The sequence below is a fragment of the Lactuca serriola genome, chromosome 8 (genome assembly GCF_051521515.1).
Source record: "Lactuca serriola cultivar US96UC23 chromosome 8, Lser_US96UC23_V15, whole genome shotgun sequence".
Lineage (NCBI taxonomy): Eukaryota > Viridiplantae > Streptophyta > Magnoliopsida > Asterales > Asteraceae > Lactuca > Lactuca serriola.
The window spans coordinates 283600773-283623105 of NC_136415.1; positions in this window are offsets into that span (position 1 = coordinate 283600773).

Genomic DNA, 22333 nt, shown 5'->3' on the forward strand with positions numbered 1-22333 from the left:
TTGTGTGTTTCTTGTACAAGGTTCTGGGAGTGATCAGCTTGACGGTCAAGAGTGGATTTGATTTCTTCTTTGATTGAGGTTACTTCTTGAATAAGGGTTTTAGCAATAGAAAGGAACTTCTTGTGATCTACGGTGCGATTGTTGTCAAGGGCTCGAATACCCATTTCTACCTTTAGTGAAATTCTCTCCGCAGCCAAGCATTCTCTGGCTTCTAATCTTTCTACTCGTTCTGCCAGAGATTATGGTCCATCAATTTCCGACTGTTGCGGTTGAGGAATTGTGATTGCGGCCAGAATCTGGCCGACTTTAGATTGTAGGGATAGAAATTCTTTTCGAGACACTACCAACTTCTTCTTTTTCTTTTTTTATTTTGCCTTTGAGGTGTAATGTTGGGAGCCACTAGACTCTTCTTCTTCATCAAAAATCATCACGAAATCATCTGAGTGAGCAGGTTGATCAATTTCATCAGCATCCAGATCATCAAGTCCAAACATCGGACTTGAACTGATCTCTATAACAGTTCCATCAGTGTTTGAGTTATGTTTCTCAACATTTGGAGGAGACTGAGATGGACCAGCACCACCTTGAAGAGTCTGATCTTTCTACACTGTAGCTTCCATTCTGGACAACCATTCTTGAATCTTTAAAAGATCATGAGCAGTCTTAGCATTGTTGAATGCATTTGCCCAGTATTTGGCTACGGTCTGAATTTCTTGTACCCGTTATTGTTGTTGCTTTGTCTGTTGAGACTTGCATGCCTGGAATGCCCTGTGGAAAGCTATATATTTCCTACTTTCGGACTCAGTGCTTGGTTGAAACTGAGTCTAGGAATCATCAGAACAGTAACCGTCAAATCCTTGTGTTCGCACCGGGGTGTCCCCTGGGTTTGTGGATCCTAGCACAACTGTGCTCACCACGCCTAAACCACTTGAATGTAATCGTGGTAGAGTAGGATTTCCCAAACTTCCTTGATCTTCTTGATCGATAGTCAAGTGTGGCCTCAGTTCGGTTCTGGCAAGGGCGGAAGAATTTCCTTACAGTTGGTCATGTGTTTGTAGTGTATGGGTTACTGAAAGAAAGATGGAGCGCAACTCCTCAGGCTTGAAGTAGTAAAGGTGACCTGCCCTGGAGACCTTAGGGCGATTTGAACCAATGGGATACTCTTGGGATCTAACTGGGGTTGTGTCTTCATGTTCAAGTGAAACAGATGCACTTGCTACATCTGAGTAGCCAGGGAGGGTAGAAGCAAATAAGCCTGTGGGGGCTCCAAGGACTACCGGAGTCTTTTGAGAGACTGTGCTATGAGTCTGGTCACGCATTTGGCTGTGGATGGGGGTAAGCTTGAGCTTCTTGCGTCTGAAGAGATCACCAGATTCATCACTAGTGGATTTTTCAACGTTAACTGGTTCGTCTTGAGTTTCATAGGGAGAAGAAGGAGTTTCGATAGAGGACTCAACAACACTGTATTTACGTTTCTTGGAAGGATTTTCACCCTTCCTGACTATGTTGCAAGGTGCCTTCAAGAGAAGACTATTTGCTTGCGGCGTTTGGGTTTTGGTTGACTAGATGGATCATCAGTATGAGGGACTGAGGTTGAAGTAGGAACTGCGGTACTAGAGGGACCTTGGGATTTGGTACGCACTACAACACCTTGACCGGGATGACGTAGGGAGGAATGGTATGGGTCAATATCATCTGTAGCCTCAATATGGTCAGTAACTTCACAAGAATTGAGTCCAATAGACTCAAGGATGTGTCCAAGTAGTCTTCTATGTGGTCCAAAAAGAGATTAATCTTTTGAGGGGGTGTACCTTTTCAAGTCACGAGTGATAAAGAGTATGGAATCATCACCCATATCCAACTTCGCCTCCTTGTGTAGATCTGAGACGTAGAGAGACCAAAAACGAGCAAAAGTGAGCTCGGTAGCATCTAGTTGAGGAGCCTCCTTAGGGATGTACTGTAGGAAGTCATCCCATAGAATTTGACCAAAGTTGACCATATTGGCAGTGAAGATGCTCCATACAAGCTCAAGCAACTTGATCCCCATGTTGTCCTTGCCACCGGTTCTGCCAGACCAGCTTCTGAACACAAAATGGCAAACAAACTGCCACACCGCCGGTAACTGGTGTTTCATGAATTCACCGATCCCTTTTAGCTTCTTCTGGTACCCCATCTGGTACAGAATGGTGATGATGTCTTGTGTGCTTGGAGAGAAGACCTTGGTATTGGGTGGAACCCTAAGATTAATGGCTTCCAGAAACTTGGTCTTGGTGAGCACGACCATCGATTCGTCGATTAAGTGCAGATGCACTTTCTGAACATTGTGGAGGGGACAGTAGGCTGAGAACGCACATTTGAATAAAGTGGGGAGTGGAACAACATCGGTGAAGGCATCGAATGCACCAAACAATGGATGAGAGGGAAGGAACTGAATCATCAGACGTATTGCATCATTGTAGTGAGGTTGATCTTCAAATATAACCCTAAAGTTGCTTGAAGCAATGGCTGGGGACTAAGCTTTGATCGTCAAGTCTGAACTAGTGGGTTTTGCTGGTCCTGAGGCCTTTGATTGCTTCTTGGAAACACTAGATTTCACCATTGTTAAAAGAGTTTTGATGAACTTGCAGGAAAATATATTTGTGCAAGAGGGAAGAAAATGAAGATTTGTTCGTTGATTAGGGATTCATAAAGCGTAAAGCTTTCTTGGGGGGGAAAAGGGGCTTTTATACCTACGGATTCAAAAAAATTTTGAAATTAACTTTTTTACAATTGTTAATGGTAAAAACCCTTGGGTTTTAGCCATTATCAGCCACAGAAAAATAAAACAAAAATAAATTAAATTAAAAGGAAAAATAATGTTTTGCTTGGAAATCGGGGTATTAAAAAAAGTTGCCAGGCCCATGATCACACAAAGTAAAATGTGTGGTGACTGGGTTTTATCCGTTGTAAAAAAGAGAAGTTGAAACAGAATTGACAGTTTAGGGGCTATGAGAAGTGACATATTAAACAAAAAGATTTTCTCTAAAGATTTCTTTTATGGAAAAACGAATTATTTGTTTTATAGCCCAAAATAGGTCTGACACAGAAAATTTATTTTCAAAGTAACTGAAGGTTTTATGCTACAAAATGAATGTTTTGCTTTTATGAGGAATTTTTATTTAATGATGACCATTAAATAGCACACAATGTTTATTAGAAAGATTTATGAAGTAGTTCTGAGATCCTTTAATGCGACTGCAGTGAATGATGATGACTACGGATGAAAATGGTATGGTTGCGGTATCTTGAGCTGAGGAAACACTTGATCAAACAGTTAGAAATAAAAGGAATTAAAGGAACCAAATAATATATAGATCATAATGTGATTGCGGTACACACATGATGAATATATTGTTCTAGAACCATAGTCAAGAAAATGTTTCAAGAATTTTTTTTGAAAAGAAAAGAAACAAGTTCTTCACAGGACTGCGGTAGCTATCCAAGAGAAATTGCGGGTCAGGATTTATCATTCCTAACATTTCTAGAAAGCTATTCAGTATAGTGGCATCAAGTGCTTTTATGAAAACATCAACTATTTCCTCATGTGTGGGAACAAAAATCAGTTCGATGTTACCTTTATGTATGCGGTCTTTGATGAAATGGTACCGCAAGTCAATGTGCCTCCTCTTTGAGTGTTGGATTGGATTGTGAGAAATTGCAATGGCACTCTCTGAGTCACAATAAATTGGTACCCGCAACATTTTCTACCCATAGTCCATCAGTTGAGTCTTCATCCAAAGAACCTGAGAACAGCAACTGGCTGCGGCCACATATTCTGCCTCTGAGGTAGACAACAAGACCAGCTGACTAATCTTCCTCCTAGAAATTGGCAAACAATGGAAGTACTTTTTCAATCTAATCTATAACCGGCATGATCTGCATCGGTGAAGGATTGAAGGCTGAATTCATTTCCTATAGGGTACCAGAGGCCTAGAGCCTTGCTTCCCTTAAGGTATCTGAAGATTTGCTTGATTGCGGTCAGATGTGATACTTTAGGGTCGGCCTGGTAACGAGCACATAAACCTGTGGCGAAGACAATGTTTGGTCTGCTTGCGGTTAGGTATATCAACGACCCAATCATTCATCAATAAGTTTTGTGATCAACTGACTCTTTGGTAGGATCAGCAGAGATCTTATTGTTGGATTAGGTGTCTAAGCCCATAACTATAATTGATATGTACTTGACCCGAGAGTAACATGGTCTATTTGGGTTGCATACCACAAGGACAATTTGATATGATGGATTTTTTAGAAGAGGTTATTTATGATTTGTTAATATATTATAAGTTCTAATATATTAACATGAAATCATATTATTATTTAATTAGTATTTATCAAGAATTAATTTGGAATTAATTTTGGGATCAAAAGAGACTAACTAAATATATGGGGATTGATTTGGTAAATCATTCATTCTTATGGTGTGGGCGAATGATCCATGATTCTTTAGGTTGGGCTAAACCCATGTGACAACCCATGGATGATCCATGGAGGTTTAAACCCATGGAGCCTAAGGAATATGGAAGGTTATTCACATTAGGGTTTACATGGGGTAACCCTAATCTTGCCACACTATATAAGAAGCCCCTTAGCATCCAAAATGTCACACTAGTGTTCTTGGAGATCATTGAGTCATTTTTGGTGTTAGGATATTCTCTCAAAAATCATCCTTTGTCCTAGGTGTCTTGTGAACCATTTGAGGTGCAACACTTGGGGCACTAAGTTCTTAAAGGCCAAACTTAAGAAGTTCTACAAGCTACAACAAAGAGTTGAATCCATAACTCAATCTTATTTTGATTATGTCATTTCCATGCTAGTTATAGGCTTAATGCTTTGGAAACAATATTGCATGTATAATTAGAGAAAACATAGATCCAAAGCATTTAGGGTTGTATGTGCACCATAGAATGTTGTAGTACACTAAAACCCATCAGTGGTATCAAAGACGGTCTATAAGGGGGGGGGGGGTATAAAGTTACTGCTTATAAAATGGCAGTTTAATGGGTGTCCACTCTCACCCACCACTTCCTTGACGGGTGGATGGTCGTTAGCCGAATGGGTTTGACAGGACATTAATTTTCATTAAAAGTATAATTATAATTATAAAGTAACTAAACTTTTATTAAATTCCCAATCTTGGTTACTTTAGGAAAATGTGAATTTGGTGCTAACCCATGTAATTGCACTTTGCACCTTGTTAAATCGTTAGTAGAGTGTGTATGGTTAACCGGCACACTAATCTGGGACTGACAGTGCATGACAAAGGCTAGCTTGATGTTAATCATAGATCAATTGAGCGTGTGTGGTTAACCGGCACATTGATTAGGTGGTTGTAACATTGAGTGTACCAAGCTAATTTTCATGGTTATTCACACCTAGTTTGTGATCCTCGGCATCCCAGTCACAAACTTAAAGGGCACAATCAAGATTTAAACATGCCATTGAAAAGTTCAATGAATGTCAAAGGATCTTGGAATTTCAATCCATTTAAAACTTAATTATCAATTTTGTTTTTCATGGTAGAAATTGGAAAGTCGTCATTTACCTACCTTTAAATATTTTGCAATTGGATTACGGCATCCCTCTTCTGAATTATAAAATATTGTGTTAGGTCCTAGCCTTAATATTTCATTTGGGTGTTATATTAAGGTCTTAAATCAACTAATTTGGATTTCTCTCATTGTAGATGTCTACTTTAGACAATTATGGTTTTCCCAAATCTTTTGGAACAAGCTTTCCACATGAAGATAATGTTCCACAATATCATGCTTCACTTCCTCCACGTCCTCCAATTATTCTCCCTAACCTACAAGTTCGAAGACTTGAAAGGTTCAAGATCACTCAAGCCCTATTGGATATCCAACACAAGGATGGAAAGTTTGTGTGTGCACATGTCTTGGATATGAATTCACACATTGACAGGCTGAGAATGTTAGGTGTCGTGTTCCCAAGGAAGTTGGCTATTGACTGGGTTCTTCAGTCACTTCCCGAGTCATATAGTGAGTTTGTTAAGGACTACTATGTGACAGATCACAACATGACCCTTATTGATCTTACTTATTTGTTGATTGCTGCTGAATCAACAATGATTTGGTGTAATGGTCAAGAAAATTTGACTGGAAGATCTACCTCTCAAGCCAACACGGGCAATGACATGGATATCCCAGAAAAGATTCCTTCTCCTAAAGGAAAAAAAATGGCCATGATCAAAAGTCTTGATCATAAGGGATAGGCCAAATCTAAGATTTCTCCATATGTCATTCCCAATGTGCCTATTTGTTTCTATTGCCAAGGAAAGGGACATTGGAATCGAAGACGCCCTGACTACCTGAGAACTTTAGTCATATTGTATGGTTCTGCTTCAGGTAAGTCCACTATCTAACTCTATTAAGTTCCTAATTGTTTATTCATAATACATGATGTGACAAGGTTACATTTTGATGTTTTGTAGGATCATGCAAAAGGAAGGAAGCTTAAAGGAAGAGTATGCTGCATCTGGTCGCGAAGATGGATTTCAAATGCATGGTTCGATGATTGGATTTTTGAGCTGCTGCTTAAAGAGTTATGATAGATTCCTTAGAAATATGTAGTAACATAGTTTTCATTTGTAATTTCATTGTAAGGAAATTTTTTCCACATTTTATAAATAAATTAAATTTTGTTTATTTTTATATCTCCTTACAATGGCATTTGTGAAAAATTGATGTTTGTATGTTTCTATTGTTAGCAATATGGATTTGATTCTTTCTTTTGTGGTAGTGTCAAAATTTACCAAATAAAGAAATATTCTCATCACCCAAGTTTCAGTTAGATAGAAACTTGGAATCATGCAACTTGCATTGTGTAATGAATGAGAACCTTCATCTTTGGGAAATTAATACTAATTCCTTATTCACATGTATATGTGAGTAAAGTGAAGGACTCGGAGATTGGGTACACTTGGTTGTGCGCTGGCCAGGTCCACCAGAAAAATTGATAAGACTATTTGTTATGATTTACTAAAGTTTAGTAAATATGGTTATGCTTACAAGATTAAGTATAATTCTGAACATTGAAAATGTTTCAATGTATGGCACAACGAATGAGAAGAATCAAATTAGGCAGAAAGATAAAAGTTTCTCCAATCGGAAAAGATGGGAGAGTACTTTAGTATCGTGTTTTGTAATCATCTTAATGATTATAAAAAATCATATCACAATTGATCCTCTAAGGATATCTTAGTGCATTTGTATGGCTAAAAAGAGGAATCGTGAAATGTTGAAATAGTTAAAAGATGAATCATACTTCGTTCGAAGAAAAAGTCTTAGAGTCATACTCCAAGATTGTAACTTGAGTGACAAATCTTAAGAAAGGTTTATAACACTTTTCAAATGTAGAGTAAAATGTTTTTGTAACACCCAAAGTATGGAAAGCCAAGTAAAGAAAGAAAACCCCAATTTTAAGGGGAGACTCGGCGAGTCCAAGCGGGATCCGGGTTGAGGTATAAGCGACCGACTCGGCGATTCGGCCAAGGTGACTCGGCGAGTCTGGTCTGAGCAAGGAAAACCCTAAATCCAGGATTTGGAGCTTATTTAAACGTCTCATTCTCTCCCCTAGGGTTCCTTTATTGCCTCTCTAGCACATATCACTAAACCCTAGCCGCCATAATCGTTTTGGAGCAAGATCTACCCTTAGTGAAGCTTTTGAAGCTTGGAGAAGGAAGAAAGGCATTGGAGGTGAAAGAAGGGACTGTCGATCCGGGATTGAGAAGACATTTCAGACCAATTGGAGGTAATAAGTTGTTGCTTGGACTCCCTTTTGCACCTAGATCTATTCTTATGAGTGAGTTTTGGACATTTTTGGTATGATATGTAACCATTTCGAGTTAGAGGTCCAGATCTAAGGTTGCTACCTCAGATCCATGCTTGTTTTGGTCTAGAATCCCCTAAAGTATCAGCCCTTGGTATGTTGAAGAAGTATGTTTGCCATAAACCCTAGTTTGAATGTGTTTTGAGCCTAGATCTCTTGATCTACACATAAAGTTTGCCACTTTACGTAGGGGGTAGGCCTTAGAAGTATGGATCTATGAGTTGGAAGCCCTGTTTGGCTCGAAAAGCCACTGCATGAATTAAGGACTAGATAGATTCGGCGAGTCCTTCGAGTGGACTCGGCGAGTAGCTTGAAGATGAGGAGGAACTCGACGAGTGGGATGAACAGCTCGTCGATCCGGATGAAGTTAGGCATGAACTCGGCGAGTTGGATGAACAACTCGACGAGTTGGATGAAGATTGCCTTGGGCTCGGCGAGTCTATTCTTGGACTCGGCGAGTCAGGTCGCGAAAACCCCAAACCCTTCGAGTTGAAACTCGAATCAACGAGTCGGGTGGAGACTCAGCTAGTTGGACAGGTCAGGACTCGGGAATAGTTGACTCGGCGAGTCATGGACTGACTCGGCGAGTCGAGTCGCGAATAGAAGGACCCTGAGCATATGAACTCGGCGAGTTATTAGGTGGACTCGGCGAGTAGGGTTGACTTGGAAGGTTGACTTTGACCAGGATTTTGACCTTGACTAGAGTTGACCTAGTTGACCTTTGGAGGTCAGTTGGACTAAGTGTTATCTTGGTATTGGTAGCTCGAGGAGCTAGTGGAGCAGCATTTCGGAGTCAGAGGTCAAGTAGCAGTCAAGGACTAGCAGCATCAGTTCAGTAGTCTCAGGTGAGTTTCCTTCCAGTAGGAACGGGTCTAAGGCCACAATGCCGGCCCGTTCAGTTAGCCGTAGTTTCTGGACTTCGGTCCTATGCAGTAGTTAGCATGTTTGATGCCTTCGTGGCTCAGACAGGATTTATGTGTTATGTGAGCCGGGCTACGGCCCGATGTAGTATATGTGTGTTCATGCTAGTGGATATGTGTATGCTATGTTCAGTCAGCTTCGGACTTTGGTCCGATGTAGGGGACATGGTCCCAGTCAGCTTCGGTCTTCGGTCCGATGTAGGGGACAAGGTCCCAGTCAGCTTCGTTCATCGGTCCGATGTAGGGGACAAGGTCCCAGTCAGCTTCGGACTTCGGTCCGATGTAGGGGACAAGGTCCCAGTCAGCTTCGGACTTCGGTCTGATGTAGGGGGCAAGGCCCCAGTTAGTCCGGACTTCGGTCCCATGTAGGGGACAAGGTCCCATTCAGCTTCGGACTTCGGTCCGATGTAGGGGGCAAGGCCCCAGTTAGTCCAGACTTCGGTCTGATGCAGTGGTCAAGGCCCAGTATGTGCTTTATATGCTATTGTGTGGTATGTGGTAGATTGAGGGAGCTCGCTAAGCTTCGTGCTTATGGTTTTCAGTTTTGGTTTCAGGTACTCGGTTTTCAAAAGCGGAGCTCGGGAAGATTGCAATGCACATACCATAGTCAGTTAGCCTGGGGATGATTGATTCTGATAATGAGATTATGTTTTTGAATTAATACACTAAAAATTATGTTATGACTTATGATACAGTTTTTGTAAATATGGTTTTAGTAATGTTTTAAAAGAAATTTTTAGTCGTGATTTTTGGGTCGTCACAAGTTGGTATCAGAGCCTTGGTTTGAGGGATTCGGATGCACCTCCGGGTGTATCTGGACTCAAACTAAGGGAAAGATAAAAAGATTTTCAAAAAGGAAAAACGTTTTCAAATGGAATTTTAAAAAGCACTTAGAAAGAAAAGAATTCTTAAACAAGATAAAGGTGTGGTGCATGCAATCAGCCGAGCTCAAGTAAGTACTCCCAATTCACCCATACAAGTTATGTTATGATTATCAGTATCAGTTTCGGTATCAGTTTCAGATTCAGTTTCAGTTTCAGCTTCAGTAGAACAGCATGCTAGAATAGGACTAAGGATCTAGGATGATGCCTTATGTGCCTGCTTTATGTGTTCCAGCTTGATGAGAATTGCATGCTAGTATTGAGTAGACAGTAGTAGGATAGCCTGCGTAGGTTATGCCTGATAGTGTGAGCTTAGCATTGTATGCTAGTGCAGTTTCTTGTTATGAGAATAGTTTTGCCTGAGTATGTTTCCTTTATCCGAATGCTACTTGCTTTGTGCTTTGTGGGACTCTGAGTGATGGGAGTTAGCCATTAGGTGAATACGTCACATCACATGTGATCAGGGTTGAATAATCTCAGAGTGTTGGATTTGGCCCTACGGCGCAGCTCTTGTCTGAGTCCAACCGTTATAGGGACGAGACTTTTACTTCAAGGATTATCGGAGCCTCATTACATGTGATGGTATTCAGGTGGTGGCTAATTGGCATCCCAAGGAGACCTTCAGCAGCTGAGGACTGGTTTTAGGTGGAGTCAGAAGTTCCCTAGGGCAAGCCTAGGATGAGAGTAGCAGAGATCAGTATTAGTAGAAGTGATTTGGTGGAGTTGAGGTAACTCTTGAGGAAAGTACGGATGGATGTGGAAGGTAGTAGGGGCCCATACTACTGAAAGCAGAGGATCCGTACTCGATTCAAGAGGGGCCAAGACGAAACCAGGGAATGGTGGAGTGAGTGAGAAATCCCTCAGTAGTAGTGTGTAAATTGATCAGGAATTGTTAAATTTTCAGCATGGTGACATTGCACGAGCTACCAGTTAGCAGTTCAGGCGTCGAGGAGGGATCTGGCTCGGGCTTTAGAGCCGGGCAGCTTGATGATCAGATGAGGGATTTCATTTCCGCAGAGATCACGCGCAACATCATTGATCAGACTCTAGTGATTTTCGGTTCGATTAGAGAGGCCATTGTGGAGCTCATGGACAGTCATCTTGAGGCCTTTAAGGCCGGGATAGTTTCAGGACAGATTAGGGCTCGTCTAGACCCTGATTCTTATGGAGTTCAGGGATCCATCGGGAGAGGAGATCCCTTTTCTAGTTTTTGCCATCAGGGGACAGGAGTGAGTGGGGCACCCTATCTCCAAGAGAGACCTTTGCATGATTGGATAGTTGAGGAGGTTGCGCGAGCCATTCGCGAGGATCTGCCCAACATGGTCGTGAGGATCAGTGATAGATTGATCGAGAGGCTCCAGGATCAGATAGCTGTTGTTCAGCCATCGGGCAGGGAGTCGGAAAGGAAGAGGAAAACGGATGAGACTCAGGTAGCCACAGGTTCGGGTAAAAGGCTCAAGGGTTCGGATTTGAGGACGAGGAACTATCAGAACCGCAGTCGATGCGGGAAGTGCGGAAGGACGCACATGGGTGTGTGCAGGCGTAGAAGTCGTGGCGATGCTGGATGTTTCAAGTGCGGCCAGATTGGTCATTTTAGCAGAGACTGTGTTGTTACCATCGCCCAGGGACTTGATCCGTTATGTTTCCATTGCAGTCAGAGGGGCCACAAGAAGGCCCACTGTCCGAGTTTGTATACAGCAGGGCAGGTGTCAGCTCCTGCCCCTGGGACTTCGAGAGCCACCAGTGGACATCAGGGCCGGGCAAGGGCACCTACGGCTTGGAGCCGAGTTTTCCGGTAGACTTCAGCAGGGATACGAGCAGCACTGAGTGATGGAGGTATGTATCTTTTGCTTTTCTGTCAGCTATTATTGGTGATATTATTATTATGTTGCTGCATTATTATCAATAAGCTTAAGTGTTGGGGTATTGTATTACCTGCTTGTGGTTGAGTTTTATGCCATCTGCATACCTTGGAATTGAATGGTGAATTGGAGGTCGTCCCCTCTAGATCAGGTTACTTCGGATTCAGTAACTGTAGCATGTTTGTGTAAGATGCAGTAGTGCCATACTACTTGCGGAGGGCGTTAGTCGAGTAATGATCAGTTATATCTTCAGTAGTGATAACCCAGAGTTTTCAGTGGTGTAGCTAGCGGTCAGTAAGGATGTGGGTTGGAGATGTGCACCCCAAACGCAGATTCTCGGGATGTAGTCCCTAAAGCAAATACAGTTAAGGATCGAAGGGTCCTCAGTCAGATAGTAGGAAGGGTGCGGATCTGATAAGAGTTAGTTGGAGCGCTGGCAAGGGTAAACGTCGGCGGACAGCATATCGCCCTTTTACTGGAAGGAAGGTTGGAAATCCTTTCGACCAGTGAGCAGTAAGGATCTAGCCGAATCCAAGTGGGGGAGAACCCTCCGAGTATACAAGGATAAGAGCCGCGTAGACTTAGAATGAGTGCGCGGCCTCTAAGAGGAGATGATAGTAGCATAGTGATCGATGGATCGAGAAGTTCAGAATTGGGAGTTCGAGGACCTTCCCAGTAGTTAGTTCATGTAATCAAGATGGTTAGAAGCTGGTTGAGAATCCAGGATTGGAGGACCACCTGTAGAGGCTCAAGTGAGTCGGAATGAGGATCTTGAGAACGGTTAGCAAGAGATGCCTTCGTATTAGTAGCCAGTGGCAGAGTTAGCATGCAGGATTGTGTAGATTCAGGAGTTGGGAGTTTGGAAACTTCCCAACAATAGCTTCTTGTATCCGAATTAGTAGACGGTTGGTTTGGAAACCAAGCCGAGGAGTTCCTCGACGAAGTGCTAAGTATATCAAGGATATAAGATGTCGAGGATGATGCAGTATTCAAAGACTGAGGGCTGGTTTTGAGGAATCAGGATGAGGAATCACTAGCGGGACTAGGGACAGTCAGGATGTCCTCGGGGTAGTAGTAGTAGTGTTGTAAGTCCGCGGGGGTAGTCGTAGCATTCACTAGCAGTCAGATAGTAGTAGTAGTGTTGTAAGTCTGCGGGGGTAGCCGTAGCATTCACTAGCAGTCAGATAGTAGTAGTAGTGTTGTAAGTCTGCGAGGGTAGTCGTAGCATTCACTAGCAGTCAGATAGTAGTAGTAGTGTTGTAAGTCTGCGGGGGTAGCCGTAGCATTCACTAGCAGTCAGATAGTAGTAGTAGTGTTGTAAGTCTGAGGGGGTAGCCGTAGCATTCACTAGCAGTCAGATAGTAGTAGTAGTGTTGTAAGTCTGCGGGGGTAGCCGTAGCATTCACTAGCAGTCAGATAGTAGTAGTAGTGTTGTAAGTCTGCGGGGGTAGCCGTAGCATTCACTAGCAGTCAGGTAGTAGTAGTGGTGTTGTAAGTCTGCGTGGGTAGTCGTATCATTCATTAGCAGCCAGATAGTATTAGGGAGTTGTAAGTCCGCGGGTGTAGCCATGGCCTTTATCAGATTGGTAGGCAGCATGAGCGCGTTGTGGGACGCGGGAAAGCAGTAGTTCCCACCCGTTCGGGTGCAACAGTGAGGATATGGGAATCCATGGGTTAGATTTCGGATTTCCAAGTATTTCAGTTATGAGATCAGAGTAGTAGTGGACCGATGGGGTTCGGGCATGTTAAGGGCTACCGTCAGTCTGGGAGCCATCGTGTTGTTAGTCGCGGAATTGATGATGTCAGGATGTGACGTATGGACCTGATCTGTTGGATCGGAAGGATGTTAGAGCCACAGTGATAGGATAACTAGTGGAAACTAGTTCCAGAGAAAGATTTCGTTCAGAAGTCGTGGGAGCGACTAAGTAGGGAGTCCTTTGACTCCACAGTTGAGTTGGAACTCAGTGTTTCAGGCAGTTCAGTGTTTCAGGCAGCTCAGTGTTTCAGTCAGTTTAGTGTTTCAGGCAGTCCAGTGTTTCAGGCAGCTCAGTGTATCAGTCAGTTCAGTGTATCAGGCAGTTCAGTGTTTCAGGCAGCTCAGTGTTTTAGGCAACTCGGTGTTGCAGGCAGTTCCGTGCTGCGGATAGTTGCAGTGTGAGGGTCAGTGTTAGTATAGTTGGTTGATTTGGTAATGGCAAGTCCCACTCAGCAGGATCAGTGGAGCCTTCTTCCAAGTATAAGTGATCTGTAAGGATAGCTAGGCAGGCAGTTTTTCCTTAAGGATGGAAGGCTCGAGTTAGTAGGAGTCGAGTAATCAGATGGGAGATAAGCAAGCTAGTTCCAGCAGCATCGTTTCAGTATGAGTAGCAGAGTGGACAAAACAGTTATAAATAGTCAAGGAATCTTGCGGAGTCGCTGGGAGCGACTAGGAGATTGCGATGGAGTGTAGTGACCGGTGGGAGTCCGGTAACTCAGATATCGGCAGATTAGTTAGACATGGGTAGTCTCAGTGCATCCGGTAGGCGGATGAGGGGCAACAGGATTTTCAGTCGGAGGAAGTAACGTTGAGGAAATTATGGAAAAGAGAAGGATTCAGTATGTACCAACAGTAGGGACCAGCATTGTGAGTGGCTAGAGTGATGGACAAAAGGGTGTTAGATTTCCCAGACAGAGAGTTGGAGGCAGTTCGCAGGACAGTTGGTCATAGCAAACTTCGAGGACGAAGTTTAGTTTAAGTGGGGGAGAGTTGTAACACCCAAAGTTTGGAAAGCCAAGTAAAGAAAGAAAACCCCAATTTTAAGGGGAGACTCGGCGAGTCCAAGGAGGGACTCGGCGAGTCCGAGCGGGATCCGGGTTGAGGTATAAGTGACCGACTCGGCGAGTCGGCCAAGATGACTCGGCGAGTCTGGTCTGAGCAAGGAAAACCCTAAATCTGGGATTTGGAGCTTATTCAAGCGTCTCATTCTCTCCCCTAGGGTTCCTTTATTGCCTCTCTAGCACATATCACTAAACCCTAGCCGCCATAATCGTTTTGGAGCAAGATCTACCCTTAGTGAAGCTTTTGAAGCTTGGAGAAGGAAGAAAGGCATTGGAGGTGCAAGAAGGGACTGTAGATCCGGGATTGAGAAGACATTTCAGACCAATTGGAGGTAATAAGCTGTTGCTTAGACTTCCTTTTGCACCTAGATCTATTCTTATGAGTGAGTTTTAGACATTTTTGGTATGATATGTAACCATTTCAAGTTAGAGGTCCAGATATGAGGTTGCTACCTCAGATCCATGCTTGTTTTGGTCTAGAATCCCCTAAAGTATCAGCCCTTGGTATGTTGAAGAAGTATGTTTGCCATAAACCCTAGTTTGAATGTGTTTTGAGCCTAGATCTCTTGATCTACACGTAAAGTTTGCCACTTTACGTGGGGGATAGGCCTTAGAAGTATGGATCTATGAGTTGGAAGCCCTGTTTGGCTCGAAAAGCCACTGCATGAATTAAGGACTAGATAGATTCGGCGAGTCCTTCGAGTGGACTCGGCGAGTAGCTTGAAGATGAGGAGGAACTCGACGAGTGGGATGAACAGCTCGTCGATCCGGATGAAGTTAGGCATGAACTCGGCGAGTTGGATGAACAACTCGACGAGTTGGATGAAGATTGCCTTGGGCTCGGCGAGTCTATTCTTGGACTCGGCGAGTCAGGTCGCGAAAACCCCAAACCCTTCGAGTTGAAACTCGAATCAACGAGTCGGGTGGAGACTCAGCTAGTTGGACAGGTCAGGACTCGGGAATAGTTGACTCGGCGAGTCATGGACTGACTCGGCGAGTCGAGTCGCGAATAGAAGGACCCTGAGCATATGAACTCGGCGAGTTATTAGGTGGACTCGGCGAGTAGGGTTGACTTGGAAGGTTGACTTTGACCAGGATTTTGACCTTGACTAGAGTTGACCTAGTTGACCTTTGGAGGTCAGTTGGACTAAGTGTTATCTTGGTATTGGTAGCTCGAGGAGCTAGTGGAGCAGCATTTCGGAGTCAGAGGTCAAGTAGCAGTCAAGGACTAGCAGCATCAGTTCAGTAGTCTCAGGTGAGTTTCCTTCCAGTAGGAACGGTTCTAAGGCCACAATGCCGGCCCGTTCAGTTAGCCGTAGTTTCTGGACTTCGGTCCTATGCAGTAGTTAGCATGTTTGATGCCTTCGTGGCTTAGACAGGATTTATGTGTTATGTGAGCCGGGCTACGGCCCGATGTAGTATATGTGTGTTCATGCTAGTGGATATGTGTATGCTATGTTCAGTCAGCTTCGGACTTTGGTCCGATGTAGGGGACATGGTCCCAGTCAGCTTCGGTCTTCGGTCCGATGTAGGGGACAAGGTCCCAGTCAGCTTCGTTCATCGGTCCGATGTAGGGGACAAGGTCCCAGTCAGCTTCGGACTTCGGTCCGATGTAGGGGACAAGGTCCCAGTCAGCTTCGGACTTCGGTCTGATGTAGGGGGCAAGGCCCCAGTTAGTCCGGACTTCGGTCCGATGCAGTGGGCAAGGCCCAGTATGTGCTTTATATGCTATTGTGTGGTATGTGGTAGATTGGGGGAGCTCACTAAGCTTCGTGCTTACGGTTTTCAATTTTGGTTTCAGGTACTCGGTTTTCAAAAGCGGAGCTTGGGAAGATTGCAGTGCACATACCATAGTCAGTTAGCCTGGGGATGATTGGCTCTGATAATGAGATTATGTTTTTGAATTAATACTCTAAAAATTATGTTATGACTTATGATACAGTTTTTGTAAATATGGTTTTAGTAATGTTTTAAAAGAAATTTTTAGTCGTGATTTTTGGGTCGTTACAGTTTTCTACTCTTGTACGTTTGAAATTGGTAAGTTGTGATGTCTTGTAACGACAAAAGCCAACTAAGACCAATTGTGTGAAGTGATTATCTTGATAAGAATCCGCACTAACTCTTGAATATTTTTTTGTCAAGGGATGGTTCATGACAAGAGAATCTTATATGTCAAGAGGTCAGTGGGAGTCTTAAAGATCTTGAAAAGTTTCAAGAACTAATCAAGAATAAACCTATTGTTAATCACTAGCACACGACTTGAGGTTATAACCTATTGTGATGATATATTCTTATTTATGTGCTCATTCCAGTTGAAGTTGACTATGCATGTGAGTTCTATGAGTTCTCAATTGTTTGTATGACAACTTGGAAGTAATGGTAGGCCCTTGTGCTGCCATGTGGCAAGAAATTAAGATTAAACAAGTTCAGTCCATATGGGTTTGGATTTGTCACTAACCTTGTCTTGTAATTATGGTTATGACAAATTCACATGGATAGGAACACATACACCATTAAATGTAAGTATCATAAGGTTTCTCTCCAATTCATGGAAATAATTGTGAGGAAACGCCTTTAGTAAGTAGATTGTAAGGAGATGGCAGTTGTGTTATTTGCATTCTCAAATTTAATTATGATTACGACATCCCTCTTCATAGTTCGAATTGTGAGAAATGGCAAAGGTCTAAACATTTAAGACTTATTGTTGTAAATTCTAAAATTGTTTAGACACACATGTGACCTATCTAAGGAAAAGAGTATGAGTTTGAGAAGCCAAGATAAAATCTTACCGAAGCATCTCGTATCAGAAATCTGAACTTTGGTAAGAAAGTCAATAAGTATTGATTTCTAGAAGTCCAGCAGATTTCTGAATACATGTAAAAGCTAATGGGAACATAAGTATTATGCTAGTAAGATAATAATTTTTATGCTAGTGGAGCATAATTATTATGGAAAGTGTTGCAAGTTAGCAGTGTTAATTATAGAAAACAAAAGTTTCAATTTGCAAAGATGCAGGGTTTGAAAACTTGTTTTGCTATAATTAAGGGAGAGGAAATTATACTTCATTTCAAAATCTAAAAGCTTAGATTGAGATTTTAATCAAATTTAGTCAAATAAATATATGAATTTTATGTTGGAATAGTTCAACCTAAGTAAATTCTATATACGGAAATTTTAATTGCGTTCTCAAATTTTGATTATGATTACGACATCCCTCTTCATAATTCGAATTATGATAACATGGCAAATAGAAATATTGTAGCAAAAGACTGGTCAAGTATCATGTCTTTGTGAATCGTATCCAATATGCTTCGGGTATAGGATCGATTACATGTTCTATAATATTCATCTGTTCTAAATTTTCCAAATGCCTAGGGCATTAAGAGGGAAAAAGGACTAGAACCAGATATGACTAAAGTGGTTAAACTCTATTAAGGACAATCTAAGGTTCGCCAAGGATTTGTCGCTTGTAGTTGGAAGTATAAAAATGGATGGACCATATTGACACACTCTGAGAAGAGGTAACTCTTATTCAGAAGTGATAGTCAAAATGGGAACATGGAAATGTTTCCATAAGTGGAAGTTATTCTTTACATCTATGTAAGATGAGGAAACTTAATGCAAGAAGGATGTTCAAAGGAATGTACTTTGAATTTGAGTCTTCATTTCCATGGGATTGCTCTCCATTGGAAGACTTTGTAATGTATGTTGCCAAGTCTCTGTGACTTTTGTGCATAGTTATTACAAGAGGAACATTGCATATAAGTTTAGAATACAATAGATTACAGTAAATGGCAAGAATTTGATATTCTTACATTTACGGTAAGGATTTGGAATTGTGAAATGAGCATCATTAAATGTTGTCAATTGATCTATTCACAAAGTAAGGACCATAAACAAACATAGTGTGCATGCTTGGAGCATGGGACAACTATTGTTTTAATTTAATTATTAAGTTGATTATTCGAAACATTATACAATGAATAATGAGTAATCAATATGGGACTCAAAAGTTTTGGGACCATATAGGTTTGGTATTATTCTTGTGTTTCAGTTTGCATGTTTTGACTTCCCGAATAGCTAGGTTATTCAAACCATCCACAGTCGATCATACTTTGGAAGTAGGTATTGAGGCAAGACTGTCATGAATGGGTCTCTAGAGGTATTTTAGTCATAGCATAGGTTTGCTACAGTGCTTATGAGTACTCCTGGAATAAGATTTGAGTATTGGATTCAACGCACGCTCATTTGAATCACTTCGTGGATTTTATCACGAGTGATCATGAGATGATAATATATTATATTCATGATATGGGGACATTTGAGTTGTAGTTGCATGTCGGTTGCAAATTGACATATGTAAACGCACCAGTAACTTAGTGTTATAAAACATATCGTTATGTGTAATTTGATGAATAAGTACAAGCAAGCATTTGGGTCAAAGTTTATCCATTCCTTTTACCCCATGTGGATAAAAGTGATATTTGTGGGCCCCTCGATGATTTAGTAATGACCACCTGAAGTGCTTGGCCAAGCCTGTACTGATTTGATTTGTTCAATTAGTCGGTTGTAATAAATCAGAAATCAGGAAACAACAGATAGACAGAGAGAATGATTAAATCCATGTCTCAGTCCATATGATATCTAGAATGAAGGAATATATGATCCCTTATCTAATGGACGCGTCATTGACTAGGTCAGAGTTCGATAGCAGGTTTTAAGAGCTACGATTGCTAGTCGGGTTGTGGATTCGTACTTGCAATAATAGTTATTAGACTTATCCAAGTGGGAGACTGTTGGATTAGGTGTCTAATCCCATAACTATAATTGGCAGGTACTTGACCCGATAGTAGCATGGTCCATTTGGGTTGCATATCACCAAGACAATTTGATAGGTTGAACTTTTGAGAAGAGGTTATTTATGATTTGTTAATATATTATAAATTCTAATATATTAACATGAAATCATATTATTATTTAATTAGTATTTATCAAGAATTAATTTGGAATTAATTTTGTGATCAAAAGAGACTAATTAAATATATGGGGATTGATTTGGTAAATCATTCATTCTTATGGTGTGGGCCAATGATCCATGATTCTTTAGGTTGGGCTAAACCCATGTGAGAACCCATGGATGATCCATGGAGATTTAAACCCATGGAGCCTAACGAATATGGAAGGTCATGCACATTAGGGTTTACATGGTGTAACCCTAGTCTTGCCACATTATATAAGAAGCACCTTAGCATCCAAAATGACACACTAGTGTTCTTGGAGATCATTGAGCCGTTTTTGGTGTTAGGATATTCTCTCAAAAATCATCCTTTGTCCTAGGTGTGTTGTGAACCATTTGAGTTGAAACAGTTAGGGAACTAAGTTCTTAAAGGCCAAACTCAATAAGTTCTACAATCTACAATAAAGAGGTTACTCCATAACTCAATCTTATATTGATTATGTCATTTCCATGCTAGTTGTAGGCTTAATGCTTTGGAAACAATATTGTTGTATAATTAGAGAAAACATAGATCCAAAGCATTTAAGGTTGTATGTGCACCATAGGATGGTGTAGTATACTAAAACTCATCACTTATATCCAAAGGCCATTAGAACTTTGGCTGAGGAGCAATTGTCCATTGAGTATTTCTTCAGTAGCTCCGAGGTGTATTTTTCCCGATGGATGAAAATCCCTTGAGGGACTTGCTTTACTTGAAGACCTAGAAAGAAATTGATCTCTTTGTTCATGCTCATTTGAATTTTATTTGTCATGAGCTTTGCGAAGTCATCCACCATGTTCTGGTCAGTTGAACCAAATATGATATCATTTACATATATCTGGGCGAGCATTAAGTGATTATCCTTTGCCCTTCTGAATAACGTGGGATCAATCACACCTCTTTTGTATCGATACATGACGAGAAACTCTGAAAGAGTCTCATACCATGCCCTTGGAGCTTGTTTGAGACCATAGACCGCCTTTTCAAGCTTGTAACAATGGTTTGGAAATTCTTGACATTCGAAGCTCGGAGGTTGTTGCAGGTAAACCTCCTCCTTCAATTCACCATTGAGAAAAGCACTTTTTACATCCATTTGGTGAACCTTGATGTTCTTATGTTCCGCATACGCCAAGAAGATGTGTATGGCTTCCATTCGGGCTACAAAGGGCATAGGTTTCATCGTAGTCAATGCCTTCCAGTTGACTGTACCCCTTAGTAACAAGTCTTGCTTTGTTTCTTACCATTGTACCGCATTCATCAAGCTTGTTCTTGTAAACCCATCTAGTACCGATGATTATGTATCCTTTTGGCTTTGGTACCAACTTCCACACCTTGTTTCTTTTAAACTCAGCTAGTTATTCTTGCATTGCGGTGATCCAGTCGGCCTCCATGAGTGCTTCTTTGATGGTTCGAGGCTCGAATGCGGACATGAAGGCTGCATAGTGGCAATGGTCCGTTAAATCACTAGAAGAACGAGTTTGTACACCTACGGATGGGTTACCAATGATTTTACCCGGTGGGTGATCCTTAGTCTAAATATGAAGGCGAGATTGTTGGTGATCAGCGGCTGCGGTAGAAGGAATATCTTCAATGTCAGAGAATTCTACCGTTGGTGAAGGTAGTTGCCCCTCGACTTGTGAGCAGCCCGCAGAAGTATCTTGGATTGTAGGAGCTTGAACTGAATCTGTGAAATGAGGTCCCCCTGAACTATGGATGGTAGTTCCCCCTGGTATGAAGATGGATCCCCCTGGAAAGATGAATGAGTGATAACCCTTGGATCTGATCTTGTGTCAATATTCTCAATTTCTTCATCATCAAAGTTTGAAGGAACATTCGGTTGGATTGGGACTCTGTGAGAAGGTACTGAAGCTGCATCTTCTAGTATTGGAACCTCGATGGTTGTCGTTAGAACCAGAGTTGAACTTTCCCCCTCAACCGACAAGGTGGAAGTGTTGAGAGACAAATCATCAGATAGAGATGGACTAGATACTTCAGCATGTTGTTGCTGAGCTATCAGAGACACAAGGATTTCAGAAAGATGTGCCATTTCTATAGGGTCAAAAAGGTGATCATAGTTAACTTCAACTATGTTTAGGGGACCTGAGGATGCTGGAATATCACTCTCCAAGATGAATTAGGTTGCATTTGAAGGAGTCGTATTGTGGACATAATAGTCATTGAATTTAACGTCGAAGCTTTCGACCATTAGTCTTGTGCGTCTGATAAGAACCCGATAGGTCACTTTATTGGTTGAGTAGCCAAGAAAAATGCCTTCATCTTACTTGGGAGCAAATTTTTTAAGATGATCCTTGTTGATGATCACGAAACATCTGCAACCAAAGATATGGAAGAATCTGACATTTGGTTTTCGGTTTTTCAGGCCCTTATACGGAGTTTTGTTTAGACGATTGCAAATGATGCTTCTGTTTTGAACAAAGCATGCAGTTGCCTCTGCTTCGACTTAGAAGTATAGAGGAAGATTGACAAAATTGAACACTGATCTAGCTGCTTTGACCAATGTACGATTCCTTCGCTCTTCAACTCCATTTTGTTGCGGTGTGTAGGGAGCTGAAAAGTTGTGACTAATGCCTTTGGAAACCAAGGAACTATTCAAGAGTTGATTAGTGAATTCGGTTCCATTGTCACTTCTTATTCGTCTTAATGGTAGCTTGATTTGGAGTTTGATTTCTTTGATAAAGTTAATCAATACCTACGGTGTATCGGATTTGAGTCTCAAGAAGAAGACCCAAGTGAAACGTGTATAGTCATCAACTATAACCAATATGTATTTTTTATGATGAAGACTGGCTACGGTAGATGGACCGCAGAGATCAATATGAAGTAACTCCAATGGCTCAATAATTAAAGAATCGATAATCATTAGATAGCTTCCCTTTGTTTGCTTTCCACACTCACACACTGGGCAAAGAGAATCATTGTTGTATTTTAGAATAGGAAGACCACGGACA